This window comes from Heterodontus francisci, chromosome 5 (genome assembly GCF_036365525.1).
Source record: "Heterodontus francisci isolate sHetFra1 chromosome 5, sHetFra1.hap1, whole genome shotgun sequence".
Taxonomy (NCBI): domain Eukaryota; kingdom Metazoa; phylum Chordata; class Chondrichthyes; order Heterodontiformes; family Heterodontidae; genus Heterodontus; species Heterodontus francisci.
Window position 1 is genome coordinate 22,676,742 of NC_090375.1, and position 12,300 is coordinate 22,689,041.

The window sequence follows — 12,300 nt, forward strand, 5'->3', positions numbered from 1 at the left end:
GTACCAAACAGTTTAAATCTGTACCCTCTCATTCTTGATCCTTTCATGAGTGGGAACAGTTTCTCTCTATCTATTCCGTCCAGACCCCTCATGACTTTGAATCCCTCTATCAAATCACCTCTCAGCCTTCTCTTCTCCAAGGAAAACAATCCTAAGTTCTCCAATCTATCTTCAAAACTGAAATTCCTCATCCCTGGAACCATTCTCGTGAATCTTTTTTGTACTCTCTCCAATGCCCTCACATCTTGCCTAAAGTGAGGCACGCAGAACTGGATGCATTACTCCGGCTGAGGCCGAACTAGTGTCTTATACAAGTTCCACATAACTTATTTGCTCTTGTACTCTATGCTCCTATTGACAAAGCCCAGGATACTGTATGCTTTATTGACTGCTCTCTCAACCTGTCCTGCCACCTTCAATGACTTACGCACATATATACCTAGGTTCCTCTGCTCCTGCAACCCTTTGAGAATTAAAAACAAGAAATGCTGGAAATACTCAGCAGGTCTGGCAGCATCTGTGGAGAGAGAAGCAGAGTTAACGTTTCAGGTCAGTGACCCTTCTTCAAAACCCCCCTTTAGAATTGTACACTTTATTTTACATTGTCTCTCCATGTTCTTCACTGGTGATCACAGCACAGACCCAGCAGGGACAATTGTGGCCACTCACACTCGGAGGATTGTGGGAGGGCCCGGCGATGCTCAGCTTCAGGCTGATGACACACCTCTGCAACCAACCACAAGGCGGCAGATGCTGGAGCTGCATCTTGAGGTGCATGAACATCTGGCAGAGCTTCCAGAGGCTATGCACACCTATGAACGAACAATGGAGGAGTACATCCAGGCCATGAGTGCAGCCATGTCTCTGGCTTATGCACACATGACATCCTCCATCGAGAGAGTGGCAACCCTCATGGAGAGCCACATCCATACTACCACCCAGTGGCTGCCTGAAGCACCTGGGGGCTCCTCTCGGGATGCTCCTGGTGTGGAAGGCGGGTCTTCAACCCCCCTGATAGTGGCGCTAATGCCTCATGAAGCTGTGAAGATAGATGCTGCTCCTGCATAAGTGCAGGAGGCCCCCAATACATGATGCAACCAGAGGACAACCACCACAGACATCAAAAGTCATGGAGCAGGAAAGTCAGCAACCTGCCTCCACCTCCACTGACAGCACTGGAGGAGCACCACTTGGCAGCACCTGCAAATGGGCAGGAAAGTCCGCACAGCTGCACTTGGGTTTCACTGGGTCAGGGTGATAATCTGCTATTCGTTGTCACCTTGTTGTTTAATTACAATTAATGCAATCCGATCTGCTGCACCACAAAATGAATCCTTTACTCATTGCTACATTATTGGGCCATTAAACAGTTTGATTACTCTTGCAAAGACTCTGATGGAAAGATCGATATCACATTAGGTCAATGCGTTACCCATGCTGTGGCCTGATATCATGACGGGTCCTGTGCGATGTTAAGGGCATTCAATGAAAAGGCAACAGGGCTATAGAATGTAGAAGATTTATTTGTTTATGTTGGCGTCTAAGGAAGGCTCATGAGAAACGTGTCTATATTAGTGACTTGCAAGCCTCCCTTGCGTGTATTTCACTGCGCCTTGCCTGCTGTCCCTTGGGCGCATGCCATGGTCCACCTGATCAGCAGCCCTCTCCAAATCTTCATCTTCTGAGAAGGCATCGCACTCCAAGATGTCCTCATTTTCCAAAGCTTCTCCCCTCTGTCGTGCCAGGTTGTGCAGAGCAGAGTGAACCACCACAATGCACAAGACCCTTGATGCGGCTTATTGAAGGACTCCATCCAATCTATCAGGGCATCTGCTCAATGGTCCTACGAGTTGTTAAGGCGCATGGCGACGTGAAAAGCTCAGACACCTGGGACTGCCTTAGAATGAAGGCATCTTGACAGCTTCCCGGGACCCCTGCACGTTAAGCAAGTGGAAGCCCTTCCTGTTGATAAAGACTGCTGCCTGGTCTGTGGGAGCCTTGACGGCCACAGTCAATTGCAACCTGCACCTGGGGGAATCCAGCGATGGCCCCGAATCCTTCAGCCTTCTCAGTCTGACTCTCCAAATAGGGGCAAGGCACACGTATTGGCTGGCCCTCTCGTATGGCATTTGTGACCATCTTGATGCAGCGATGAGCTGCAGACTGGGAAATCTTGCAGGTATCTCCAGACGATCCTGAATGTAAAAATTCAGTGCCACTGTGACCTTCACTGCCACAGGCAATAGGTGCCCATCACTTACCATTGGGTTCAGATCCTGCTCCATCATGGCACAGCTTGGTGACTGCTTCCCTGGAGAGGTGCAGTCTTCGGCAACACTGCTGCTCTGACAGTTGCAGGAAGCTGAGCCTCTGATTGTAAGCCCTCTCTTGTGGGTAACATCTGGATACAAGAAGCCGGTTGCATACCCCTCTGTGCCCTCCTCATCTGCGGCTCCATCCAGCCTCATGACCCTCCTGCCCATCTGGATGCTGCAGCTCCCCTCCCGTTGGATGCATCTCTCTCCCTCTCTCATGCTCCTCCTTACTGGGAGTCTCAAAACCGGAGTGAATGAGTCCCATTGTAAATTGCCCCACTTGCAAGTGAGAGAGGACATTCAATCTGAATGTCTCCAATGTGTTCACCCTCCCTATACTGCCACACTACTTTTCGCAATGGCTGCCAAATGCAGCCACAGCTGACCTTCCACTGAGCTTCCGCATGCTTATAGCTGGCAAGGCTCTGAAGCTCCATTGTTCTAAGGCGCCCCTTGCATAATTGTGAATACCACATCAAATCAATGCTAAAGCATGTCCTCCACCCAGCAGCCTTTGGAAATATCCCCTCGCATCATAAAGATAAAAATTCTTCCATCCCCATGCTACCCGCTGGTATTTTGCACCCGCCACCCACCCCCAACCCGCCTCACAGCCCGTTGCTGCTGTGACAAATACCGCCCATTTTCTCTACAGCCAACCTATCAAACTGTTTCATTATTTTAAAGACCTCATCGCCAGCCTTCTCTTTTCTACGGAAATGAGCCGCAACCTGTTCAGTCTTTCCTTTTTTTCATTCATTCATGGGATGTGGGCATCGCTGGCCAGGCCAGTATTTATTGCCCATCCCTAATTGCCCTTGAGAAGGTGGTGGTGAGCGGTGGCAGCAAGAGTGGGAACAGGCGAGAGGAGCCAGGAGTTAAAAGACCCGAGGCCCGAGACCAGAAGCAGCAGCGGTGGTGAGAGAATCTCTGTTCTGTTCTGTTTAGTAGACCTGCTTGACCAGCAAAAATCGAAGTGTGACGTCGCAGGAGAGCTGGTAAGTGATTGGCGGGTATTTCTTCCGTGTCTCTTTTTGTTTAGGCCAAGTGATTTAAACCAGGAGACGGCATTACAGGTTAAGAGTACGCTTAAATAATTCTTTTTTTTTGTAAAATACTGAGATCCAAATTAATTAATTAAATAGAATAGAGATGGCTGGGCAGGCGATGTGTTGCAGCTGTAGTATGTGGGAGCTGGTGGACGCTGGTGCGATTCACAGTGACCACATCTGCAGCAAGTGTTGGCTGCTCGAGGAACTTCAGCTCAGAGTTGATGAGCTGGAGTCCGAGCTGCGGACACTGCAACACATCAGGGAGGGGGAGAGTTACCTGGACACTGTGTTTCAAGAGACAGTCAATCTGGGCCGTGGTCAGGGACAGGAGGGTGTGACTGCGAGTAAGGCAGGTATGGGGATCCAGAATTTAGCTTTGGAGGAGCCTCAGCCAGTGTCCTTATCCAATAGGTACGAGGTTCTTGCTCCCAGTGTGGACGAGGGCAGAGACTGCAGGGAGGATGAGCGAACTGACCACAGCAGCGTGGTTCAGAGCACCATTCAAGTGGGGGCAGAAAAGAGAAATGTAGTTGTAATAGGGGATAGCATAGTTAGGGTAATAGATACTGTTCTCTGCAGCAAAAGTGGAGAGTCCCAAAGGCTGTGTTGCCTACCTGATGCCAAGGTTAAGGACATCTCTTCTGGGCTGGAGAGGAACTTGGAGTGGGAGGGAAAGGATCCAGTTGTTGTGGTCCACGTAGGTACCAACGACATAGGTAGGACTAGGAAAGAGGTTCTGCTGAGTGACTATGAGCAGTTCGGGCTAAATTAAAAAGCAGAACCACAAAGGTAATAATCTCTGGATTACTACCTGAGCCATGTGCAAATTGGCATAGGGTAAATAAGATTAGAGAGGTAAATGCGTGGCTCAAAGATTGGTGTGGGAGAAGTGGGTTCCGATTCATGGGACACTGGCACCAGTACTGGGGAAAGAGAGAGCTGTTCCATTGGGATGGGCTTCACTTGAACCATGCTGGGACCAGTGTCCTGGCGAATCATATAACTAGGGTTGTCGATAAGGCTTTAAACTAAATAGTGGGGGGGGGTGGGATCAATTGAAAGAAAGTTTAAAAAGTCGACAAATAACGAGAGAGCAGAGGTGAAGGGTAGTGAAGGGGCATAGGAAGGGACAGAGAATACAAGCATAAGACTACTGCAGAAATTAGAACCAGAGTAGGTAAAAGTGGTAAAAAGTCAAAGCTTAAGGCTCTTTATCTGAATGCACGCAGCATTTGTAACAAGATAGATGAGCTGACGGCACAGATAGAAATAAATGAATATGATTTGATAGCTATCACTGAGACGTGGTTGCAGGATGACCAGGACTGGAAACTCAATGTTCAAGGATAAACGACATTCCGAAAGAACAGGCAGAAAGGAAAAGGAGATGGTGTAGCTTTGTTATTAAAGGAAGGGATCAATGCAGTTGTGAGTAATGATATAGGTGTAATAGATCGTGATGTAGAATCAGTTTGGGTGGAAATAAGGAATAACAAGGGAAAGAAATCACGGGTGGGAGTGGTCTATAGGCCCCCGAGGAGTTGCCTCTCTGGAGGACAAAATATTAATCAGGAAATAATGGAGGTGTGTAAGAAGGGCACTGCAATTATCATGGGTGATTTTAATCTGCATATAGACTGGACAAATCAAATTGGCAAGGGTAGCATAGAAACCGAATTTGTAGAGTGCATCAGGGATTGTTTCTTAGAACAATACATTGCAGAACCTACCAGGAACAGGCTATTTTAGATTTGGTAATGTGTAATGAGGTAGGATTAATAAGAGATCTCATAGTTAAGGACCCTCTAGGGGGAAGCGATCATAACATGGTAAAATTTCAAATTCAGTTTGAGGGTGAGCAACTCGGTCTGAAACCAGTGTCTTCAACTTAAACAAGGGCAGTTACAGAGGTATGAAGAAAGAGTTGTCTAAAGCAGGCTGGGAAAATAGACTACAGGGAAAGTCAGTAGAGGAGCAGTGGCAGACTTTTAAGCAGATATTTCATAACACTCAGCAAACATTTATTCCGGTCAGACGGAAGGACTCGAAGAGAACGATGAACCACCCATGGATAACAAAGAAAGTTAAGGCGAATATCCAATCAAAAACAAAGGCGTACAAAGCGGCGAAAGCTAGTAGCAGGCCAGAGGATTGGGGGTTTTTTTAGGAACCAGCAGCGGATGACTAAAAAGCTAATAAAGAGGGAGAAAATTGATTATGAGAATAAATTGGCAAGAAATACTAAAACAAATAGTAAGAGCTTCTACGGGTATATAAAAATGAAGAGAGTAGCCAAAGTGTGGGATCCTTAGAGGACGAGACTGGGTAATTAATAACAGGAAACAGGGAAATGGCAGCTCATTTAAACCAATATTTTGCATCAATCTTCACGGTGGAGGACACTATAAACATCCCGACAATAATAGTTGAGCAAGGAGTAAATGGGAGGGAGGAACTTGTAACAATCTCTATCATGAGGGAAAAGGTGCTGGACAAACTGATGGGACTAAAGGCAGACAAGTCGCCAGGACCTGATGGCCTGCATCCAAGGATTTTAAAAGAAGTGACTGCAGAGATAGTGGAGGCATTGGTCATAATATACCAAAGCTCACTGGATTCCGGTAGGGTACCAGCGGATTGGAAAACCGTTAATGTGACACCCCTATTCAAGAAAGGAGGGAGGCAGAAAACAGGAAACTATAGACCAGTTAGCTTAACATCTGTCATTGGGAAAATGCTAGAGTCCATTATTAAGGAAGAAATAGCAGGACATTTAGAAAAACATAATGCAATCAAACAGAGTCAACATGGTTTTATGAAAGGGAAATCATGTTTGTCAAATTTGTTAGAGTTCTTTGAGGATATAACAAGCAGAGTGGATAAAGGGGAACTGGTAGATGTAGTGTATTTGGATTTTCAGAAGTTGTTTGATAAGGTGCCACATAAAAGGTTATTGCACAAAATAAGAGCTCAGCGTATTGGGGGTAATGTGTTGGCATGGATTGAGGATTGGCTAACACACAGAAGGCAGAGAGTTGGGATCAATGGGTCTTTTTCAGGTTGGAAAGGTGTAACTAGTGGGGTGCCACAAAGATCGGTCCTAGGGCCTCAACTATTAACCATCTATATCAATGACTTGGAGGAAGGGACAAATTTGCTGATGATACAAAAATAGGTGGGAAGGCATGTTGTGATGAGGACGCAAAGAATCTGCAAAGGGATATAGATAGATTAAGTGAGTGCGCAAAAACTTGGCAGATGGAATTCAATGTAGGAAAGTGTGAGGTCATCCACTTTGGTAGGAAGAATAAAAAGGCAGATTATTATTTAGATGGTGAAAGACTACAAAATACTGCAGTACAGAGGGATCTGGGTGTTCTTGTACATGAAACACAAAAAGTTAACAGAGGTAGAGGAAGTGAATGTTCATGGATGGGGTGCCAATCAAGCAGGCTGCTTTGTCCAGGATGGTGTCAAGCTTCTGGAATGTTGTTGGAGCTGGACCCATCCAGGCAAGTGGAGAGTATCCCATCACACTCCTGACTTGTGCCTTGTAGATGGTGGACAGGGTTTGGGGAGTCAGGAGGTGAGTTATTTGCCATTACTCTCTTGATAACTATAACCTCTCTGTTCTGGTATCATCCTTATGAATCTTATTGGGACTTTCACCATTGCCTCTGCAAGGAGATCATAACTGTTCAGAGTACTCCAAGTGAGGTCTAACCAAGGTTCTACTCAACATAACTTCTCTACTTTTCAAATCTATCCCTCTCGAAATGAACCCCAGTTTGCTCTTTCTTTGTCCTTATTAACCTGTGTTGCTCTTTTTAGTGATTTGTGTATCTGTACCCTGAGATCCCTTCGTTCTTCTGCTTCATTTAGACTCTCATTATCCAAACAGTGTATGGCCTCCTTATTCTTCCAACCAAAATCTACCACCTTACACTTACAGGAAGTCAAGTACAGATAGTTTACTTACCTTTCCTTATGTGGCCTCCAGTGGTCTCTTTAATGCTGCTGGTTAGGGCATGATAGAACTGGTAAACTGCTTGAAGTTTGCATGCCCATGATCCTCCTTGTTTTTGACCAGTTTCCGGCAGGGGGCCTAATCAGACATTAGGCCCCTGATTCCCAAACACAAGAACTTTAACACCCAAACCAGCGAAGTACCAAGGATGCCCAAGAAGCTGCCTTTGCTGATATGGCGAACCCTCCCCCCCACCCATACCCCAGGCACAGATTGGATGTGGGACATTACATCCCAAAATTGGTCCTCATTTCCCTCATATTACACCCATAAAACAAGCGCAAAGTGGACCAATTCCCCACCCCCTCCCCTCTTGCCTTTATTTTGTGAATTGAGTATGATTCAAAAGCTTGTCAGGGGAAAAATAACTCAAGGAGAGCATCTTTTAATTTTCATAGAAGATTGATTATTCTTTGTGCAGCTATTATACATAGCTTACATTTTTAACCAATCTGTTGTCCTTTTAATATTCTATGTGTAAAAACTGAATGAATTGGCATGGAATAGTATTTTCCTAGTTGGACATAAAACCAAAGAGGATCAAGATTTCTTTCCTGATTGATTTCTTTCCCACCACACAGTTAGATCATGTGTCAAACCTACTTGCAATGGCCTGAAGGGTTTAATTCAGGTCTGGCATCTCTGGAACATTGCAGTTGCTTCTGATGCATGTGATATTACACAACAGATCCCCAGAAGAAACAGCTGGGTTTTTTTTGTTCCAGTTTTCAAGGTCAGGTGCTGAACTGCGCTTAAAGTGTAATGTGTTAATAACATAAACTAAAAATACACTTTATCTGTTCAGAATCATAGTTGTGGCTCTTATTTGCCTGCAGGACATCTCATTGTGCATTCATGTTTCATTTAGTTTCTCAGTATTAGAATGAGAGAAATAGTTTGTTTTCCACTGTGCCTTCAAAAGCCAAAATTCTAATAACAAAAGTATCATAAACTAGGAATACTTTAGGGAGAATAATGTTCTTTCTGCCACTCACAAAATTCAGATCTGGCTCTCCCTTTTTCCATCATGAAGTTTGCCATGCTTGACATACTTTGCCTTACCAAGGTGACATGCTGGAGATGTGTGCCATCAAGCTTTGCAACTGGTGGCCTAAAGTGTAAGAGCACCAGAATCATTCAAAACAGGAAAACCTCAATAGGCCCAACATAGCCTTTCTGAGAGATCGTGTTCATGACGACCTGCGCCCAGTCAGTGTAAGTGATGGTCCCGCTGCTAATTTCATGAGGACCTTTTTTTAGGTATCCAGGACAGACAGTTAAAACAGCATCAGGACTGCTAAACATGTTAATTAGGGGCCTAATGCCTGGCGAAGGATCCCTGTGTAAAATTAGTTACCGATGAGTGGGGAAGGCTTCAGGTCTGCTCTGCTCAGGGATCTTCAGTGCTTCTGTAGCTGCCAACTACTGGTAGGTTTTACTAAAATTTTTTTTACAAAAACCTTTCTCTGGAACCAGGAGGAGCAGGAGTATTCCATCCACACCTCCCCAACCGACTCCAGCCCCTACCGCCTCCCCAACTCCACAGTTCTGGTGATCAGACCACCCCCTCTCGGAACATTCCGAAGGGCCTCTGCAAGCGTGGGGCAAGCTTCCTGTGGAATATAGGAACATGGGAACATAGAAACAGGAGTAGTCCATTTAGCCCATCAAGCACGTTCTGCAACAAGCCTTGGTAGATCGTCCAGGATATATTGATGAGGCCCAAGTATGGATTCCTGGCAATCCTTGGGCCTCTTGGTTCAGATCTCCAAAGCCTTCAAGACTGGGTCCCAAAAATAGGCCCAGGCCAAAATCGACTCTTTAACATGTTGACTTGATATTTCTGTCCTTTCTGTTTTAAGGGAAGCATCAGCTGTTACCTCTGTTACATACAGGTGATAAGGGGTGTTGGTGGTTCTCATTGTTCACCTCCCAACTGACTGCAATCATATTTTGTCTAAAATGATGTCTAAAATGAGTGTTTTTTAGGTTAAATAAACAGACAAATGTCAGGTTTTCTTGTAGGTTAAAAAAAAATATTTTTACACAATTCCCAAAATGATCACAACCTCACTCAAGCACACAATCACTCACACACGTGTACATAAGAATAGATATGAGAAGAAAAGGGTAAATGGTTTAAAGTGAGATAGGTGTTTGTGGTTCACGGTAAACCTGTTGAATCTTCTAAGAAGGACAGTCTCATTTAAAAGTGGGTGTTTGTAGTCTTGAACATGTTGACGTGTTGTAGATTTCTGGTGGTTCAGACTTCAGAATGGAGGTGGCGGTCACTTTCAATTCTCTGCTGCAGCAAGTTGAAGTGTAGAATTAGCAGCAAGGCTTCTTCTTCTTGCCTGGCTGGATCCTTCCACAGAAATTGACTGGCTGAAGGTAAATCAGTGTCAGAACAGTGGGAGGCATTCAAAGGGGAGATTCAAGGGGTTCAGGGTAAAAATGTTCCCACAAAGAAAAAGGATGAGGTGGCCAAATCTAGAGCCCCATAGATGTCAAGGAGCCTACAGGGTAAGATAAAGCACAAAAGAAAAGCTTATGTCCGACACCGAGAACTCAATACTACAGAAAGCCAAGAGGAGTATAGAAAGTGGAGGGGTGAAATCCAAAAGGAAATCAGGAAAGCAAAGAGAGGGCATGAAAAAATATTAGCAAGCAAAATCAAGGTGAATCCAAAGATGTTTTATCAATGCATTAAGAGTAAGAGGATAACTAAGAAGAGAGTAGGGCCCAGAACAAACAGAAAAGGTAACCTAGGTATGGGGCAGAAGATGTTGGTAAGGTTCTGAATGAATACTTTGCGTCTGTCTTCACAAAAGAGGGGGTCAATACAGATATTGTAGTTAAGGAGGAATAGTGTGAAGTATTGGATGTTGTAAACATAGGGAGAGAGGAAGTATTAATGAGATTAGCATCCTTGAAAGTTGATAAATCACCAGGGCAGATGAAATGTATCCTAGGTTGTTAAAAGAAGCAAGAGAGGAAATAGCAGAAGGTCTGACCATCATTTTCCAGTCCTCACTGGATACAGGTGTGGTGCTAGAAGATTGGAGATTTGTTAACGCTGTACCTCTGTTTAAAAAGGGAGTGAAGGATAGACGAATAATTACAGGCCAATCAGTCTAACCTCAGTCGTGGGCAAATTATTGGAATCTATTCTGAGAGTCACTTAGAAAGGCATAGGTTAATCAAGGATAGTCAGCATGGATTTGTTAAGGGAAGATCTTATTTGATCAACTTGATTGAATTTTTTGAAGAAGTAACAAGGGTAGTTTAGTTGATATGGTCCACAAGGATTTTAGCAAGTCTTTTGACAAGATCCCACAAGACTGGTTAAAAAAATAAAATCCCATGGGATTCAGGGAAATGCAGCAAAGTGAATACAAAATTGGCTCAGTGGCAAGAAACAAAGGATAATTGTTGATGGCTGTTTTAGTGACTGGAAGGCTGTTTCCACTGGTGTTCCACAGGGCTCAGTACTGGGCCCCCTGCATTTTGTAGTGTATATTAATAATTTGGACGCAAATGTAGAGAGAGAGAGAGAGAGGAGCGCAGCCCGAGGAGTGGAGGTTGAAAAAGCGTGCCAAAACAGAGTCGGAGAGACAGAGAGGAGCACCACCCGAGGAGCGGAGGGTACATAAAGCGCGCCAAACCAGAGTCGGAGAGACAGAGAGAGAGGAGCGCAGCCCGAAGAGTGGAGAGTCGGAGAGACAGAGAGAGAGGAGCACAGCCCAAGGAGCGCAGAGTCGGAGAGACAGAGAGAGAGGAGTACCGTCCAAGGAGCGGAGAGTCGGAGAGACAGAGAGAGAGGAGTACCGTCCGAGGAGCGGAGAGTCGGAGAGAAGAGAGAGAGGAGTACCGTCCGAGGAGCGGAGCATTGGAGAGACAGAGAGAGAGGAGTACCGCCCGAGGAGCGGAGAGTCGGAGAGACAGAGAGAGAGGAGTAACGCCCGAGGAGCGGAGAGTCGGAGAGACAGAGAGAGAGGAGTACCGCCCGAGGAGCGGCGAGTCGGAGAGACAGAGAGAGAGGAGTACAGCCCGAGGAGCGGAGAGTCGGAGAGACAGAGAGAGAGGAATACAGCCCGAGGAGCGGAGTCGGAGAGACAGAGAGAGAGGAGTACAGCCCGAGGAGTGGAGAGTCGGAGAGACAGAGAGGAGCACCACCCGAGGAGCGGAGGGTTCATAAAGCGCGCCAAACCAGAGTCGGAGAGACAGAGAGAGAGGAGCGCAGCCCGAGGAGTGGAGAGTCGGAGAGACAGAGAGAGAGGAGTACCGCCCGAGGAGCGGAGAGTCGGAGAGACAGAGAGAGAGGAGTAACGCCCGAGGAGCGGAGAGTCGGAGAGACAGAGAGAGAGGAGCACAGCCCAAGGAGCGCAGAGTCGGAGAGACAGAGAGAGAGGAGCACAGCCCGAGGAGCGGAGAGTCGGAGAGACAGAGAGAGAGGAGTACCGCCCGAGGAGCGGAGAGTCGGAGAGACAGAGAGAGAGGAGTACCGTCCGAGGAGCGGAGAGTCGGAGAGACAGAGAGAGAGGAGTACCGCCCGAGGAGCGGAGAGTCGGAGAGACAGAGAGAGAGGAGTACCGTCCGAGGAGCGGAGAGTCGGAGAGACAGAGAGAGAGGAGTACAGCCCGAGGAGTGGAGAGTCGGAGAGACAGAGAGGAGCACCACCCGAGGAGCGGAGGGTTCATAAAGCGCGCCAAACCAGAGTCGGAGAGACAGAGAGAGAGGAGCGCAGCCCGAGGAGTGGAGAGTCGGAGAGACAGAGAGAGAGGAGTACCGCCCGAGGAGCGGAGAGTCGGAGAGACAGAGAGAGAGGAGTAACGCCCGAGGAGCGGAGAGTCGGAGAGACAGAGAGAGAGGAGCACAGCCCAAGGAGCGCAGAGTCGGAGAGACA